Source organism: Mixophyes fleayi, chromosome 6 (assembly GCF_038048845.1).
Source record: "Mixophyes fleayi isolate aMixFle1 chromosome 6, aMixFle1.hap1, whole genome shotgun sequence".
NCBI classification, from domain to species: domain Eukaryota; kingdom Metazoa; phylum Chordata; class Amphibia; order Anura; family Limnodynastidae; genus Mixophyes; species Mixophyes fleayi.
In genome coordinates this window covers 93313390-93319739 of record NC_134407.1, presented here as the reverse complement: position 1 = coordinate 93319739, position 6350 = coordinate 93313390, and the positions used below count along the sequence as shown (strand labels likewise).

General features: G+C 36.2%; 1 pseudogene; it reads right to left on the bottom strand.

Moving 5' to 3' along the window:
* Window positions 1-532: 532 nt before the first annotated feature.
* Window positions 533-650, bottom strand: LOC142095575 (5S ribosomal RNA; annotated as a pseudogene).
* Between the last annotated feature and the right edge of the window lie 5700 nt (window positions 651-6350).

The following is a 6350-nucleotide window of genomic DNA, read 5'->3' as shown; positions in this document are numbered from 1 at the left end:
AAGATTCGTGCGGCAATGAACAGTGTGCACAGTTATATTAACAATTACAATTGTCTTGATTTACCTTATTGCGATGATATTAATAATGATAATAAAATAAAAAATTATAAGGATAAAAATAAGATTGTAAAGAGATATAAGATTTTTTTTATAGACATTGAGTGCATAGCAGATATTTTTCCAATGGGAACAGATTCTGTTTCCAATATCATAAGGACGCAATTTTTATAGATGAGGACAAGATGTTAAAATAACATATTATATTATATGATCCTTTTAGACTTAATGATGTATATTTTGTCATATTGAGGGCACAGTCTAGTCATAGTGGCTCATAATGAAGGTTAGCCCACTGTAAAGATAGAGGGGGATCTCCATTTTTGGAAACAAGTGTGATATTTAGACAGTATTTAAATGACATTAAGAGGATCCCATGTTGAATTTACTATAGTCAGATTCCTATTATGATTCCACTTTATCTTTATCTGGGCATAGTACAGATTGCAATGGAGAGCGTGAGGGATGGGAAAAGAACCTACAGCACCGGGTATTCATAGGTAGTCTCCTATCCCATTACTTACCTGGCCCTCTCTGCTTGGCTTCCAAGGTCAGCTGGGATTGGGCATAACCAGAGAGGTATGGCTGTAAATTTAAAAATCCCATTACCCGCTCATACCATGCTCACTGTACACTTGCCCATCTGCCCATGTGGAGTATGGCTGGCATATGTAAATTCATAGTTTAGAGGGAATACAGTTGATATTATCATTGGTCATTTGTCTAAATCTTTTTAACAAATAAATAATAAAGTTGATTTTATGTTTACAAATCCTATGGATAGGAGTGCCTCGCACACTACTTTGTTCAGTTGATATCTAATATCAACTGTATTCCCTCTAAACTCTAGATTCGTCTAGTCATGAGAGCACCCCCTCATATTATATGTTAATTATAAACCATACTAATTTGAGGTTTATCCTTACCTTGGAGCGGATTAAAATTCCCCCCCCCCCCTTTGATATGTAAATTCATCACAGAGATATGTCGAATTCGATATTGAGACCTTTGGGTGCCAAAGTCTTCAAATAATAGATGGCCTTAGTTTCCTCTTTATTTAGATATTTTATCAAATTCCCTCCTCTCCAATTCTTGTTAATTTTCTTGATTCCAATGAATGACATCCCTTCATACTGGCAGTTATGTGTGTCTTTAAAGTGCTTCGATACATGATGGTTTTCGAACCCAATGGCTATGTTCCTCAGATGTTCTCTAATCCTTTCCTTTAATAGTCTAATGGTTTTACCTACATATCTTTGATTCAGAAGTTTACAACCTTCATGAGGACTGATATTTTTTTATTCTTTTATTATATATTTATATGATACTTTTCTTCAACAGCACGTGACATCAATCTGTATGATTAGAACTGTGATTCATGTATGATTTATTGATAGAGTTCATATATTGATGAAATTGACTTTTCTCATGCAATCCCTTGGATTATTAATTGCCTTTTATCTGTCATTCCATGTAATTAGATTTGCAATGTATGCATTATTGTTTAGATTACACTAATAATGAAGTGGAACTATCAATTCCATTTGAATGTATATATCATTTATTCATTTATCCATTTATTCATGGTAACACATGATTCATATCTTTTATTGTATTTTAATAAATGTTTAACTACTATATAACGTTTTATAACAATTATTAATTTGCTCTCACAAACCTTGGCTGGAGAGCGCGATTCCATTTTATAAGGTTTTTCAAGTCAATTTGTTGCTCCCATAGGCTTGCAGTATATGTACTGGCCAATTTGCAAATTCCAAATCCAATGTCTTGCTGTTAATGGCCGCTCAGCCAATGCTCTCTACCAAGATAATAGGGACCTGCACCCCAGTCACCCTCCTCCAGTAAGCATACCAGGTGAACAGATCCATGAGCAGCACCCGATGGAGTAGAGTTTCTTCCAGAACACAGGTTCCCATATTGGTGTAAATAGGATACAGATATGTCACTATGTCACCCATCAGAGTCGATAGGAGACAGAACTCCAGTACCAGGCTCAGATTAATCCCAACACCCCTAGATCCTCTTGCAGAGCCTTCTAATGCCATTCATTCTTCCCCACAGTTAAACTCCACCTTACAAGGCTGCAACAAGTTCATCCAGCATGTTATTGGCTAATACATCTTAAGGGTTGGAGATGGGAGTGGAGAGATTTCATACCCATGTGGTGTTCCTCCTGCTAGTCTAGTGTACAGGAGTCTGATGCAGTCCCAGGTTGGTTGAGCAAGACAGCCTCCCTATTTTAACCTCTTCCATGCTTTTGTGACATGTAAAGGGTTTTAGATGTTCCAGACTTCCTATTCTCACTGTAGGAGTGGTAACTTGGCTTGGAAACAGTACATCCACCATGTTGGAATCCAATATGATGTCCAGATGAATAGATGTAACCCACCCTCTTTATAGGTGTTTATCAACAGTCAGATGGTGTAACAAATGAGATTAATAAACAATAACAAACCAATGTTTATCTAAACAGTTAACAAAAGCATCCATTCACCCTAAGGGCCTGATTCATCAAGTAACGTAAATGTAAATTTTGTGCCTATCAAACGCAAATTTCATCTACACATGCCCAGAACCGGACCATATGCAACTAAACGAAGCAGTGTTCAATTCATCTTCCTAAACAAAGTACATTTACCAAAGCCTAAGATCTCTGGGAGGGAACTGGGTGGGGATGGGGGGTTCGCCCATAGTCAATGAACAGTAAGGGTGTGCCAAATTCGAGTGCATGCAGCCATGTCCAATTCAAGCTTTGGGGATCTCAAACATACTTGATTTTCTCCCATATCTCTTGCTTCAGTTACAGCGCTAGTCTAAGTCCTAATTACTAGTGATGACAGTTGGGTACATATGCTATAACATGTGTTTGCTTTCAGGAGCAACAGTAAAAATGTATTTCACTAGGCAGTAAGAGTATCCTAATAAATGTATTTCATGGAGTATTTTTTTATCTGTTTTGTCATTAACCCTTATATATATATATGTTAATTGATTTTTTATGTGCGTTCGTTTTGCAAATTAACATATCCTGCAGTGTCTTGTGTAGTAGAGCAGACTTACATCCGAATTCATCAGCGCATGTATCTTTAGATCTGTTCCTTGTTGAATTTGGTAGTACGCAGAGCGGATATACGTGCATTTTAAACGCACGTTGTGCTCAGTATGCGTTCCTTGATTAATCAGGCCCTAAGTCTTTAAAAGAATAGATGGGGAAAATGATGCCTGTCACACTCATACTGTCACATCACATTGACTACAATTTAGAAACACTGTGAAGGCTATACTAAGTTTGGGCTTCAATTTCCATCAGAAGTGGAAAAAATCATGTATAAAATTTTGAGAACAGCTTCCTGTTTTATTTTTGGCAATTGACATTTATGGAGTAAAACAATATTTCTTTCACCACTGTGTTTCAGTGAAGGATCAGCAAAGATGTCTTTCCAACATAGCTATCTATATGCTGGTGAACATAGACTGAGAATATTTGCTTGTCCTCTCATCTGTGCAAAGTAATTAAAATTCTAGATGGCGACAGACAAATTTCCAGATTTAAAGCAGCAATGCCACCAATTGCTGCATATACAATCTAATGTAAAGGTTAGTGTTAGGGTTAGTGTTAGGGCTAGGATCACAATTTCAATCAAGCCTTTTACATTATACACGGGTCCTGCTATTGCCACTTTAAATTCCAAAATCTCAATGTCGCCATGATCACTGACGTAAATAGCAAGTACTGCCATTTCCTTCGATCAGTATATAGATCAGTATATAGATGATATCATCTTTTTTTGGCGTGGAAATAGGGACTCTTTAGATAGATTCTGTTCCTACTTGAATGATAATGATTGGAATGTCCATTTAACTTTTGATGTCAGCAACACTATGGTAAACTTCTTAGATCTACAAATTTATGTGAATAATGGAGTAGTACAAACTATGGGATATAAAAAGCCTAGGGATAGTAGTTCATACATTCTCAAGAACAGTGAACACCATGAAGCATGGTTGAATGGGATCCCATATAGTCAGTTTCTCAGACTCAAACGAAACTGTACTGATTCCAATATCTTGAATAAACAAATGAATGATATGAAAGAAACTTTCCAGGCGAAAGGTTAAAGTCAAGAACATTTAGAGAAAGCAATAGGGAGAAAGTTACAAATCGATAGACATGACCTCCTGTATAAGAAAGAAAAGGATAAAGCATTGAATCATCAATGGAATCAGAAGGATTATGAAACTGCATTCATTACGAGATATAACAGTCAATTTAAAGGTATAGAAAAATTAGTCGGGAAACACTGGCATGTGTTACAAAAAGATGAAATTCTCAATCAGATACTCCCAAAACAACCGATTTTCATATATAGAAAAGCTCCTAATATTAGAGATAAATTGGTAAGGGGTACCTGTGAAAATAAAAAAAAACTAATGGCCACATTATCAGTAAAGGCTTCTATAGATGTGGAATGTGTCAAGATTGTAGGGCAGTAAACTCTAAGACGAGCAAATTTGATAAATTGGTTATTAATAAACAAGAATACCCAAATAATAATTTTCTTACCTGTAATTCGAAAAATGTAATATACGTATTGGGATGTAAATGCGGTCTCATATATGTAGGAAGAACATCAAGATCACTTAAAACTCATATAAGTGAACATTTGTGAAACATCAAAAAAAGGTTTAATAACGCATTCTGTTTCTCAACATTTCAAAGACGTACATAATTGTTTGCCTTCTGATCTAACCTTTTTCATGGCTATAGACTCTATACAGAGTAAATGGAAAATTAGAGACATAGATAATCAACTGGCAAGAGCAGAAATGTCTTGGATATATAAGCTTGATAGCCTAATTCCAAAAGGGTTAAACAGGGATTTTGAACTAAAGTGTTTCTTAACTTAAATTACCATTTATTTGGTTTAGTTAAGATGTCTGAGTTTACCTATTGATGTAATTATGTTAGATCTATCACTCTTACTTCTGATTATGTATTTTTCTTTGTTCCCTGTTTCTATGGCAACCAATGAAAACTTTATGTCCTTATGATGTTTCCCATTATGTTTCCGATTGATACTACAAAATTCCATGCACGATATCGCAAAACCGGAAATGATGTCAGTGGATCCGAAAACCGGAAGTGACATCGCGCTACTCATGCATTCCACTGATAATTCTATAGGTCTGTATTAGGATCACTATTGTCTTACTGATTGATATCTACCTTCTTAATGAACGATCATTTTATTATGTCTATGATTTTTATTGAATTTTTTTTAATATATAATATTGTCAAACCGGAAATGACGTCACTATGTCCAGAAACCGGAAGTGATGTCTTGCTATCTATGCGTTCCATTGGGGACTGTGTTTTGTTTTATTTTAAAAGGAATGTTTAGGTTTTCTAGTTGCGATTTTCTGTTATAATATAGGTACATATTCCCTATATCCAGGGCCATCTTTTCCATTGGGCACGATGGGCAGCTGCCCGGGGGCCCCACGGGCAAGGGGGCCCCATAGGCACGGCTCTTAATGAGAATAAATAATGCTGCAAAAGAAAAAAATCTACAAAAAATACCTACAGGGGTCACTGAGCAAGTACATCTATCTATCTCTATCTCTATACATCTATATCTATATTTGTATCTGTATATATCTATATCTAGGGGCCCCGGTACACTGCTTTGACCGGGGGCCCATAATGTTGTTAAGATGGCCCTGCCTATATCAGGTAGAAGAATTTTATAAAGAATTCAGATACATGACTATTAGTATGTTTCATCAGCATAAATTGCCCTCAGGAGGGATCAGTTTACTATGCACCTTGAGAAAGACCAGTAACGGTCGAAACAGTGCTGTTTTGATCTGACTATTATTTTTACACACTGATAACTTAACTAACAAGGAAGTAAACTCTCTTTCTACTGTTTGTTTATACACTGCTATTTAGTAAATTCCCTCATTAGCGATAGATAGATAGAGAGCCACCGGAAGAAACTTACACAAACAAGAGGAGAACATACAAATGCCACAAAGATAGGGCCCTGGTTGGAATCTAACCCATGACCCCAGTGCTGTGAGGCAGCATTGCTTACCACTGTGCTGCCTCAAAATATTAATTAAAACATTAATTGATAAAAATGTTCTGCTCTACTGAACTTACACAGGGACCAAGCATGTGCCTGATCCCTACCTCATCTGAGTAATGTTCTGCTGACACACAGATAAACTAAAGGTAAAGAGCAGCAATAAATATTACACTTTGCTCT